The sequence below is a fragment of the Lipotes vexillifer genome, unplaced genomic scaffold (assembly GCF_000442215.2).
Source record: "Lipotes vexillifer unplaced genomic scaffold, Lipotes_vexillifer_v1.1 scaffold472, whole genome shotgun sequence".
Taxonomy (NCBI): Eukaryota; Metazoa; Chordata; class Mammalia; order Artiodactyla; family Lipotidae; genus Lipotes; species Lipotes vexillifer.
In genome coordinates, this window is record NW_006797698.1 from 2,803,309 (window position 1) to 2,814,990 (window position 11,682).

The window sequence follows — 11,682 nt, forward strand, 5'->3', positions numbered from 1 at the left end:
CGGTGCAATCACAATAAAATTAAAACCCATAACTGCTGGGTGGGTGACTCACAAATGGGAGAACACTTATACCACAGAAGTCCACCCACTGGAGTGAAGATTCTGAGCCCCACGTCAGGCTTCCAAACCTGGGGGTCCGGCAACGGGAGGAGGAATTCCTAGAGAATCAGACTTTGAAGGCTAGCGGGATTTGATTGCAGGACTTCGACAGGACTAGGGGAAACAGAGACTCCACTCTTGGAGGGCACACACAAAGTAGTGTGTACGTCGGGACCCACAGGGAAGGAGCAGTGACTCCATAGAAGATTGAACCTGCTAGTGTTGGAGGGTCTCCTGCAGAGGCGGGGGGGTGGCTCTGTCTCACCATGAGGACAAGGACACTGGCAGCAGAAGTTCTGGGAAGTACTCCTTGGTGTGAGCCCTCCCAGAGTCAGCCATTAGCCCCACCAAAGAGCCCAGGAAGGCTCCAGGGTTGGGTCACCTCAGGCCAAACAACCAACAGGGAGGGGACCCAGCACCGCCCATCAGCAGACAAGCCGATTAAAGTTTTACTGAGCTCTGCCCACCAGAGCAACAGCCAGCTCTACCCACCACCAGTCTCTCCCATCAGGAAACTTGCACAAGCCTCTTAGATAGCCTCATCCACCAGAGGGCAGACAGCAGAAGCAAGAAGAACTACAATCTTTCAGGCTGTGGAACAAAAACCACATTCACAGAAAGATAGACAAGATGAAAAGGCTGAGGGCTATGTACCAGATGAAGGAACAAGATAAAATCCCAGAAAAACAACTAAATGAAGTGGAGATAGGAAACCTTCCAGAAAAAGAATTCAGAATAATGATAGTGAAGATGATCCAGGACCTCGATCCAGACCTAGAAGAATTAAAGAACAAACAGATAGGGATGAACAATACAATTAACTGAAACGAAAACTACACTAGAAGGAATCAATAGCAGAATAACTGAGGCAGAAGAACGGATAAGTGACCTGGAAGACAGAATGGTGGAATTCACTGCTGCGGAACAGAATAAAGAAAAAAGAATGAAAAGAAATGAAGACAGCCTAAGAGACCTCTGGGACAACATTAAATGCAACAAGAGTCGCATTATAGGTGTCCCAGAAGGAAAAGAGAGAGAGAAAGGACGTGAGAAAATATTTGAAGAGATTATAGTCGAAAATTTCCCTAACACGGGAAAGGAAATAGCCACCCAAGACCACAAAGCTCAGAGAGTCCCATACAGGTTAAACCCAAGGAGAAACATGCCAACACATATAATAATCAAATTGGCAAAACTTAAAGACAAAGAAAAACTATTGAAAGCAGCAAGGGAAAAACGACAAATAACATACAAGGGAACTCCCATAAGGTTAACAGCTGATTTCTCAGCAGAAACTCTACAAGACAGAAGGGAGTGTCGTGATATACTTAAAGTGATGAAAGGGAAGAACCCACAACCAAGATTACTCTACCCAGCAAGGATCTCATTCAGATTCGATGGAGAAATCAAAAGTTTTACAGACTAGCAAAAGCTAGTCAGCACCACCAAACCAAGTCTACAACAAATGCTAAAGGAACTTCTCTACGTGGGAAACACAAGAGAAGAAAAGGAGCTACAAAAACAAACCAAAAACAATTAAGAAAATGGTAATAGGAACATACATATCGATAATTACCTCAAACGTGAATGGATTAGAAGCTCCAACCAAAAGACACAGGCTTGCTGAATGGATACAAAAACAAGACTCATATATATGAGTTGTCTACAAGAGACCCACTAGGGACACATACAGACTGAACGCGAGGGGATGGAAAAAGATATTCCACGCAAATGGAAATCAAAGAAAGCTGGAGTACCAATACTCATATCAGATAAAATAGGATTTAAAATAAAGAATGTTACAAGAGACAAAGAAGGACACTACATAATGATCAAGGGATCAATCCAAGAAGATATAACAATTATAAATAGATATGCACCCAACATAGGAGCACCTAAATACATAAGGCAACTGTGAACAGCTATAAAAGAGGAAATCGACAGTAACACAATAATAGTGGGGGACTTTAACACCTCACTTACACCAAAGGACAAAGCATCCAAACAGAAAATTAATAAGGAAACACAAGCTTTAAATGACACAATAGACCAGATAGATTTAATTGATATTTATAGGACATTCCATCCAAAAACAGCAGATTACACTTTCTTCTCAAGTGCGCACGGAACATTCTCCAGGATAGATCACATCTTGAGTCACAAATCAAGCCTCAGTAAATTGAAGAAAACTGAAATCATATCAAGCATCTTTTCTGACCACAACGCTATGAGATTAGAAATCAATTACAGGGGAAAAAACATAAAAAACACAAACACATGGAGGCTAAACAATACGTTACTAAATAACCAAGAGATTGCTGAAGAAATCAAAGAGGAAAGCAAAAAATACCTAGAGAGGGCTTCGCTGGTGGCGCAGTGGTTGAGGGTCCACCTGCCGATGCAGGGGACACAGGTTCGTGCCCTGGTCTGGGAAGATCCCACATGCTGCAGAGTGGCTGGGCCCGTGGGCCATGGCGGCTGAGCCTGCGCATCCAGAGCCTGTGCTCTGCAGCGGGAGAGACCACAACAGTGAGAGGACTGTGTATCACAAAAAGACAAAAAAAAAAAACCTAGAGACAAATGACAATGAAAACACAATGATCCAAAACCTACGGGATGTGGCAAAAACAGTTCTAAGAGGGAAGTTTATAGCTATACAAGCCTACCTCAAGAAACAAGAAAAATCTCAAATAAACAATCTAACTTTAAACCTAAAGGAGCTAGAGAAAGAAGAACAAACAAAACCCAAAGTTAGCAGAAGGAAAGAAATCATAAAGATCAGAGCAGAAATAAATGAAATAGAAACAAAGAAATCAATAGCAAGGCTCAGTAAAACTAAAAGCTGGTTCTTTGAGAAGATAAACAAAATTGATAAACCATTAGCCAGACTCATCAGAAAAAAGAGGGAGAGGACTCAAATCAATAAAATTAGAAATGAAAAAGAAGTTACAACAGACACCGCAGAAATACAAAGCATCCTAAGAGACTACTACAAGCAACTCTATGCCAATAAAACGGACAACCTGGAAGAAATGGACAAATTCTTAGAAAGGTATAACCTTCCAAGATTGAACCAGGAAGAAATAGAAATTATGAACAGACAAATCACAAGTAATGAAACTGTGATTCAAATTCTTCCAACAAACAAAAGTCCAGGACCAGATGGCTTCACAGGTGAATTCTATCAAACATTTTAGAGAATAGCTAACACCCATCCTTCTCAAACTCTTCCAAAAAATTGCATAGGAAGGAACACTCCCAAACTCATTCTATGAGGCCACCATCACCCTGATACCAAAGCCAGACAAAGATACTACAAAAAAAAATTATAGACCAATATCACTGATGAATATAGATGCAAAAATCCTCAACAAAATACTAGCAAACAGAATCCAACAACACATTAAAAGGATCATACACCATGATCAAGTGAGATTTATCCTAGGGATGCAAGGATTCTTCAGTATATGCAAATCAATCAATGTGATACGACATATTAACAAATTGAAGAATAAAAACCATATGATCATCTCAATAGATTCAGAAAAAGCTTTTGGCAAAATTCAACACCCATTTATGATAAAAACTCTTCAGAAAGTGGGCATAGCGGGAACCTACCTCAACATAATAAAGGCCATATATGACAAACCCACAGCAAACATCATTCTCAATGGTGAAAAACTGAAAGCATTTCCTCTAAGATCAAGAACAAGACAAGGATGTCCCCTCTCACCACATTATTCAACACAGTTTTGGAAGTCCCAGCCACGGCAATCAGAGAAGAAAAAGAAATAAAAGGAATATAAATTGGACAAGAAGAAGTATAACTGTCACTGTTGGCAGATGACATGATACTATACATAGAGGATCCTAATGATGCCACCAGAAAACTACTAGAGCTAACCAATGAATCTGGTAAAGTTGCAGGATACAAAATTAATGCACAGAAATCTCTTGCATTCCTATACACTAATGATGAAAAATCTGGAAGAGAAATTAAGGAAACACTCCCATTTACCACTGCAACAAAAAGAATAAAATACCTAGGAATAAACCTACTGAGGGAGACAAAAGATCTGTATGTAGAAAACTATAAGACACTGATGAAAGAAATTGAAGATGATACCAACAGATGGAGAGATATACCGTGTTCTTGGATTGGAAGAATCAATATTGTGAAAATGACTATAAGCAATCTACAGATTCAATACAATGACCAAAGCAATCTACAGATTCAATACAATCCCTATCAAATTACCAATGGCATTTTTTATGGAACTAGAACAAAAAGTCTTAAATTTGTATGGAGACACAAAAGACCCCGAATAGCCAAAGCAGTCTTGAGGGAAAAAAACAGAGCTGGAGGAATCAGACTCACTGACTTCAGACTATACTACAAAGCTACAGTAATCAAGGCAATATGGTACTGGCACAAAAACAGAAACATAGATCAAGGGAACAAGATAGAAAGCCTAGAGATAAACCCACGCACCGTGGTCAACTAATCTATGACAAACGAGGCAAGGATATACAATGGAGAAAAGACAGTCTCTTCAATAAGTGGTGCTGGGAAAACTGGACAGCTACATGTAAAAGAATGAAATTAGAACACTCCCTAACACCATACACAAAAATAAACTCAAAATGGATTAAAGAACACTCTTTGACATAAATCACAGCAATATCTTTTTTGATCCACCTCCTAGAGTAATGGAAATAAAGACAAAAATGAATTAATGGGACCTAATGAAACTTAAAAGCTTTTGCACAAGGCTTCCCTGGTGGTGCAGTGGTTGAGAGTCCGCCTGCCGATGCAGGGGACGCGGGTTCGCGCCCCAGTCCGGGAGGATCCCACGTGCCACGGAGCGGCTGGGCCCGTGAGCCATGGCCGCTGAGCCTGCGCGTCCGGAGCCTGTGCTCTGCAATGGGAGAGGCCACAGCAGTGAGAGGCCTGCGCACCGCAAAAAAAAAAAAAGCTTTTGCACAGCAAAGGAAACCACAAATAAGACGAAAAGACAACCCTCAGAATGGGAGAAAATATTTGCAAACGAATCAATGGACAAAGGATTAATCTCCAAAATATATAAACAGCTCATGAAGCTCAATATTAAAAAAACAAACAATCCAATACAAAAATGGGTAGAAGACCTAAACACACATTTCTCCAAAGAAAACATACAGATGGCCAAGAGGCACATGACAAGCTGCTCTGCATCACTAATTATTAGAGAAATGCAAATCAAAACTACAATGAGGTATCACCTCACACCAGTTAGAATGGGCATCATCAGAAAACCTACAAACAACAAATGCTGGAGAGGGTGTGGAGAAAAGGGAACCCTCCTGCACTGTTGGTGGGAATGTAAATTGATACAGCCACTATGGAGAACAGTATGGAAGTTCCTTAAAAAACTAAAAATAGAATTACCATATGATCCAGCAATCCCACTCCTGGGCATATACCCAGAGAAAACTATAATTCAAAAAGACACATGCACTCAATGTTCATTTCAGCCCTATTTACAATAGCCAGGTCATGGAAGCAACCTAAATGTCCACTGACAGACGAATGGATAAAGAAGATGTGGTACATATATAAAATGGAATATTACTCAGCCATAAAAAGGAATGAAATTGGGTCATTTGTAGAGACATGGATGGATCCAGAGACTGTCATACAGAGTGAAGTAAGTCAGAAAGAGAAAAACAAATATTGTATATTAACGCATATATGTGGAACCTAGAAAAATGGTACAGATGAACCAGTTTGCAGGGCAGAAACTGAGACACAGATGTAGAGATCAAACGTATGGACACCAATGGGGGAAAGCCATGGGGTGTGGGGTGATGGTGTGATGAATTGAGCGATTGGGACTGACATGTATACACTGATGTGTATGAAATGGATGACTAATAGGAAACTGCTGTATAAATAAATTAAATTAAAACAAAAAGAAAATCCAAAATTATTAATACTGGATTTCTCATCTTACATTCATCTGAAAAGAATCATCATAGATTAGTTAACCTAGGAGCCTCTTACGGGATATTAGCTGATGAGTTGACTTCTGGGTTCCATCAAAATTCCAGATGGCTTATTTCCAGAAATTGATAAGCTCATTCTAAAATTCACATAGAAGTTCAAGGGATTCTGAGTAGCCCAAAACAATCTTGAAAGAAAAGAACAAAGCTGAAGGACTCACACTTCCTGATTTTGAAACCTACTACAAAGTGACAGTAATCAAAACAGTGTGTACTGGTATAAAGATAAGATATAGATCAATGGAATAGAATTAAAATAAATTCTCACATTTATATGGTCAATTGATTATTTTGACAAAAGTACCAAGACAATTCAATGGGGGTAAAAAAATGGTCTTCTTAACAAATGGTGCTGGGACAACTGGACTTCCACATACACAGGTATGATGTTGGACTCTTGCCTCACAATTTGCACAAAAATTAACTGAAAATGAGTCACAGACCTGAATGTAAGAGCCAAAACTATAAAACTCTTAGAAGAAAAATGGGTATAAGCCTCCATGTCCTTGGATGAGGCAATGGTTGTTTAGATATGACACCAGAAAAACAAACAACAAAAGAAAAAATAGGTAAATTGAATTTCCTCAAAATTAAAACATTTTGTGATTCAAAAGACCCTTTCAGGGCTTCCCTGGTGGCGCAGTGGTTGGGAGTCCGCCTGCCGATGCAGGGGATACGGGTTCGTGCCCCGGTCTGGGAGGATCCCACGTGCTGTGGAGCGGCTGGGCCCGTGAGCCATGGCCGTTGAGCCTGCTCGTCCGGAGCCTGTGCTCCACAATGGGAGAGGCCACAACAGTGAGAGGCCCACATACGGCAAAAAAAAAAAAAAAAAAAAAAGACCCTTTCAATAAAGTGAACATAAAACCTACAGAATGGGAGAAAATATTTGTGAATATTATATTTGATGAGGGACCTGTACCTAGAATATATATAGTACTTTTACAACCCAATTTTAAAATAGGCAAACAATTTTTTAAAAGTGATTCAAAAGTGAGCAAAGGATTTGAATACACATTTCTCCAAAGCAGATATACAAATGGCCAATAGCACAAGAAGGAATGCTCAGCATCACTGATCATTAGGGAAATGCAAATCAAAAGCACCATCAGATACCACCTCACATCTGTTAGAATGGCTACTATCGAAACAAAACAAAACAAACAGAAAATGATAAGTGTTGGTGAAGATGTGGAGAAACTGGACCCATTGAGCACTGTTGGTAGGAAAGTATACTGGTGCAGCTGCTGTGGAAAACATTATGATGGTTCCTCAAAACATTAAAAATAGAACCCATTATGATCCAGCAATTCAGCTTCTGAGTATATACCCCTAAAGAATTGAAAGCAGGGTCTCAAAGAGATATTTGTGCAGCCATGGTCATAGCAGCATGACTCACAATAGCCATAAGGTGGCAGCAACCCAAGTGTCCCTCCACGGAGGAATGGATCAGCAAAGTATGATCTATACACACAATGGAATATTACTCACCTCTAAAGTGGAAGAAAATTGTGACACATGCTACAACACGGATGAATCTTGATGACTGATATTATACTAAGTAAAATAAACCAGTCACAAAAAGACAAATAGTGTATGATTCTACTTATATAAGGTACCTAGAATAGTCAGATTCATAGAGACAGAAAGAAGAATGGTAGTGCCCAGAGCTGGAGCTGGGGAAATGCGGAGTAATTGATGGGGATGGAGTTTTGGTTCTGCAACATCAAAAGAGTTCTGGAGATTGGCTATACAACAATGTGAATGTATATACTGACTCTGAAAGGTACACTTAAAAATGGTTAAAATGGTAAATTTTATGTTATGTGTATTTTACCACAATTTAAAAAAATTGTAATGGGCAAAGTTCTGAATAGACATGGCTCCAAAGAAGACATACAAATGACCAATATGCACATAAAAAGATGCTCAACATCATTAGCCATTAAGGAAATGTAAATCAAAACCACGGTGAGATGGGCTTCCCTGGTGGCGCAGTGGTTGAGTCCACCTGCCAATGCAGGGGACACAGGTTCGTGTCCCGGTCCGGGAAGATCCCACATGCTGTGGAGCTGCTGGGCCCGTGAGCCATGGCCGCTGAGCCTGCGCGTCCGGAGCCTGTGCTCCGCAATGGGAGAGGCCACAACAGTGAGAGGCCCGCGTGCCACAAAAACAAACAAAACAAACAAACAAATAAATAAATAAAAACACCACGGTGAGATACCACTGCACACCCATAGCTGGCTATAATAAGAAAGAGAATCAGTGTTGGTGAGGATGTGGAGAAATTGGAACCCTCTTACACTGCGGGTGGGAATGAGAAGTGGTGCAGCTTCTTTGGAAAAACAATTTAGCAGCTCCTTAGATATACATATAGCTGATTCACTTCATTGTACAGCAGAAACACAACACTGTAAAGCAATATATAAAAATATATATTAAATAGTTGGCCCAGCAATTCCACTCTTAGAATTCCACTCAAGAGAAATGAAAATATCCATCCACACAAAAATCTGTACACAAATGTTCACAGCAGCATTTTTGATAATCGTCAAAGAGTGGGAAAAAATCCAAATGTCTATCAAGTGATGAGCTGATAAATAAAATTGGGTCTATCCATACAATGAAGTAACAAGGAATGATATACTACTCATGCTACAACATGGATGAACCTTAAAAAACGTTATGTGAGTAAAAGAAGCCAGTAACAACTGACCACATATTATATGATTCTGTTTATTTGAAATGTCCAAAATAGGCAAATCTGTAGAGACGGAAAGTGGATTAGTGGTTACCTAGGGCTGAGTGGGAGTGGCTAGAGGTGAATGGGGAATGACTGCTACTAGGTACAGGGTTTCTTTTGGGAGTGATGGAAATATCCTAAACTTAGGTTATAGTGATGGTTGCATAACTCTGTGAGCATAATAAACCACTGAACTGTACACTTTAAATGGATGGATTTAATGCTATGTGAATTATATCTCAGTAAAGATGCAACTTGTATTAAAAGCTAAAAGAATCAATTCTAGATTAAAGATCTAACTGTGTAAAAGCTAAACTGTAAACATCTTAGAATAAAAAATTGAGGCATATCTTAAGGCATTGGGTAGGGAAGAAAACAAACAAAAAATAAAAGTGCAAACCCTAAAAGTAAAAGTACTAAATTTGATTATACTTAAAAATAAATGTTTGTGCAACATATATTACCATGAAAAATGTTAAGACAAGAGACAGACTGGGAGAAGATATTTGCCATGTGCACAGCCAACAATGTATTATGAGATGGTAACATCTAGAAACATAAAATGTATGCTTACAACAGCACAAAGGATGGTGGATAAATTCCTGTGAGGTTAAAGCGCCACAGGTGGAGTAGTATAATTTATGTGAAGCAGGCTGTTGAAAATTAAAGATGTATATTGTAAAATGTAGAGCAACCATTAAAAATGATGTATAATAAGTGAGTGATGAAAACAGAATTACTAAAAAAAAAAAATAATAATCCAAAAGCAGGCCAAAGAAAAAAGTGTCATTGAATGCCTGGAACACAGAAAACAACTATGGTAAGTAAGATGGGAAACTTAAATGCAGTCCTATCAGCAATCACCTTAAGCGTCTGGTGATCGAATTAATGTCCGGAATATGATTTTAAACACCTATAAGCCAATAAGAAAAAGCCTTCACAACAGAAATACTGGCAAAGGATATGAAGAGAAAATTCACAGAGGAAGAAACCAAATCTCTCGTAAATAAGAAAAGATGTTCAACTTCCTTAATAATCAGGGAAATACAAATATAAATAAAAAGTAAAATAATGAACTGCCATTTCACACTCATCCTGCTGGCAAAGGTTTTAAGTCCATTATCAGTAAGTGTTGGCAAGGATGTGAAAACAGGACCTAGGCACTGCTGGTGGGAGTGCCACTTGGCCCCCTCTCTTTGGTGAGCACTTTGGGGAGCCCAGGGAAGATGAAAGCACTCCTGTCCCCAGTACTGAGCGTCTCCGTGTCCCTCTGAGAGCAGCTCTGCACGGTGGGCAAAGAGACATTTATGCAGATTCCCCTCTGGAGAATGGAAAGTAAACTGGAGTTTATTTAGTCAATGAAATACTATACAGTGGTTAAAACGAATGAGCCAGATATGCTTGTTTAAACATGACTCTATCTCAAAAACATAATGATGTACGAAAAAAAGCAAGTTCCAACAGGATATGGACTGAATTACATCATCCACATAAAAATTTAAAATACCAAAATCAGTGGTATGCACTGTTTACTGACACGTGGTAGGAGAAGCACCCCGAAGGGAAGGGAAAGGATTGGGTGGCCCCGGCCTTCTCTCTACCCGTTACTTTCCATTTTTAAAGAGAGATCTGAGCCGACAGCAGACCAAATCTTGCTCCTGCTGCCTCCCAGGGCAAGTGCCCCGGGAGGGACCACCCCCCCACCCCCACCCCCGTGCCTTTAGATGAACAAATATAGTCTACCTTTGTCTCTCCTTAAGTTCATTCCAGTTGGGTTTTCATCACTTGTAACCAGGAGGCCTGCTTATACTTTCTTTTTCAGGTCATTACCCGTTCATGCCACCTTGTACGTACTCCCTAAAAATGTGTATAAGTGAACCCGTCCAGGAAAGGGAGTCGCCAGCTCCAGGCTCTCCCATTCCTTTTGGGATCGCTCTGCTGGTTAGAAAGAGCATTCCTACAAGGGACCGAAGGAGCAACTTGGGGTAAACAAGTCACTCCCCCCCCCACCCCGCCCCCGGCCTCAGTTTCCTCCCAGACGCCGGGTCTGCCCCCTCCAGCCCCAGTCGGCATTCTGTCCTTTCAGGTCGAAAACAACACTCGGGCGTTTCACAAAAGCACCCAACCCCCTTGCTCCCCTGGAACCCGGGCTGCACGGAGCCGGTCACATGAACTCCGGGCTTTCTTTAGTGTGACGGGTTTTTTAGATCCCTTTGTGAGCACAGGTTTTGAAAGGGAACGACCCGGGTTCTGGGTTTGAGAGGAGCGGGGGGATCCGGCGGTTGGAAGGCTGTCGGAGCCAATCAAGCCGCCTCCAGACCCCAGCACGTCGCCTCGGCCGCGCGCTGTTATTTCTCCTCCATTCTCCTGCCTCCGGGTCTCGCCCTAGGGTGCCCGAGGAGGCGAGGACCCCAGGTGAGAGGCCGGGGGCCCCGGGGGGTAGGAGGCCCAAGCGGTTCGGCCCGGGCGGCACGACGGGCTGGCCCGGGGCTCAGGGCGTGTCCGTCGCCGCCTGGCTGCTCGCTCGACACTGTTCGCTCCTACCGGCTGTAGATGGAGCTGTCTGGGTTCCTGCAGCCTCCGACGAGCCTCGGAGTGTTTCTCTTTAAACGGCCTGAGAGGGACATGCCTCCCAGGATGCAGTTTGTATCAACATGGCAGCTGCTGTGCAGCTCCCCTGCTGAAGAGGCGCCGGGACGGCAGCGCAGCTCGCAGCCGGGGCCGGGGCCGGAGCCGGGGTCGCAGCCGCGGCCGCTGAGGGGCCGGTGCTGAGGGCCGGGGCCCAGCTCGCGGCCGGGGCG

The 11,682-nt window shown here is 41.8% G+C and overlaps 1 protein-coding gene across 1 annotated transcript in view; it reads left to right on the top strand.

The window, feature by feature from the left end:
• Positions 1-11,257: 11,257 nt before the first annotated feature.
• ZNF777 (zinc finger protein 777) overlaps positions 11,258-11,682 on the top strand; it is a 24,555-nt gene continuing 24,130 nt past the window's right edge. The window contains exon 1 of the mRNA XM_007469854.1: positions 11,258-11,296. The gene's annotated coding sequence lies outside the window, so the exon portion shown is untranslated. The remainder of the gene's footprint in view (positions 11,297-11,682) is intronic.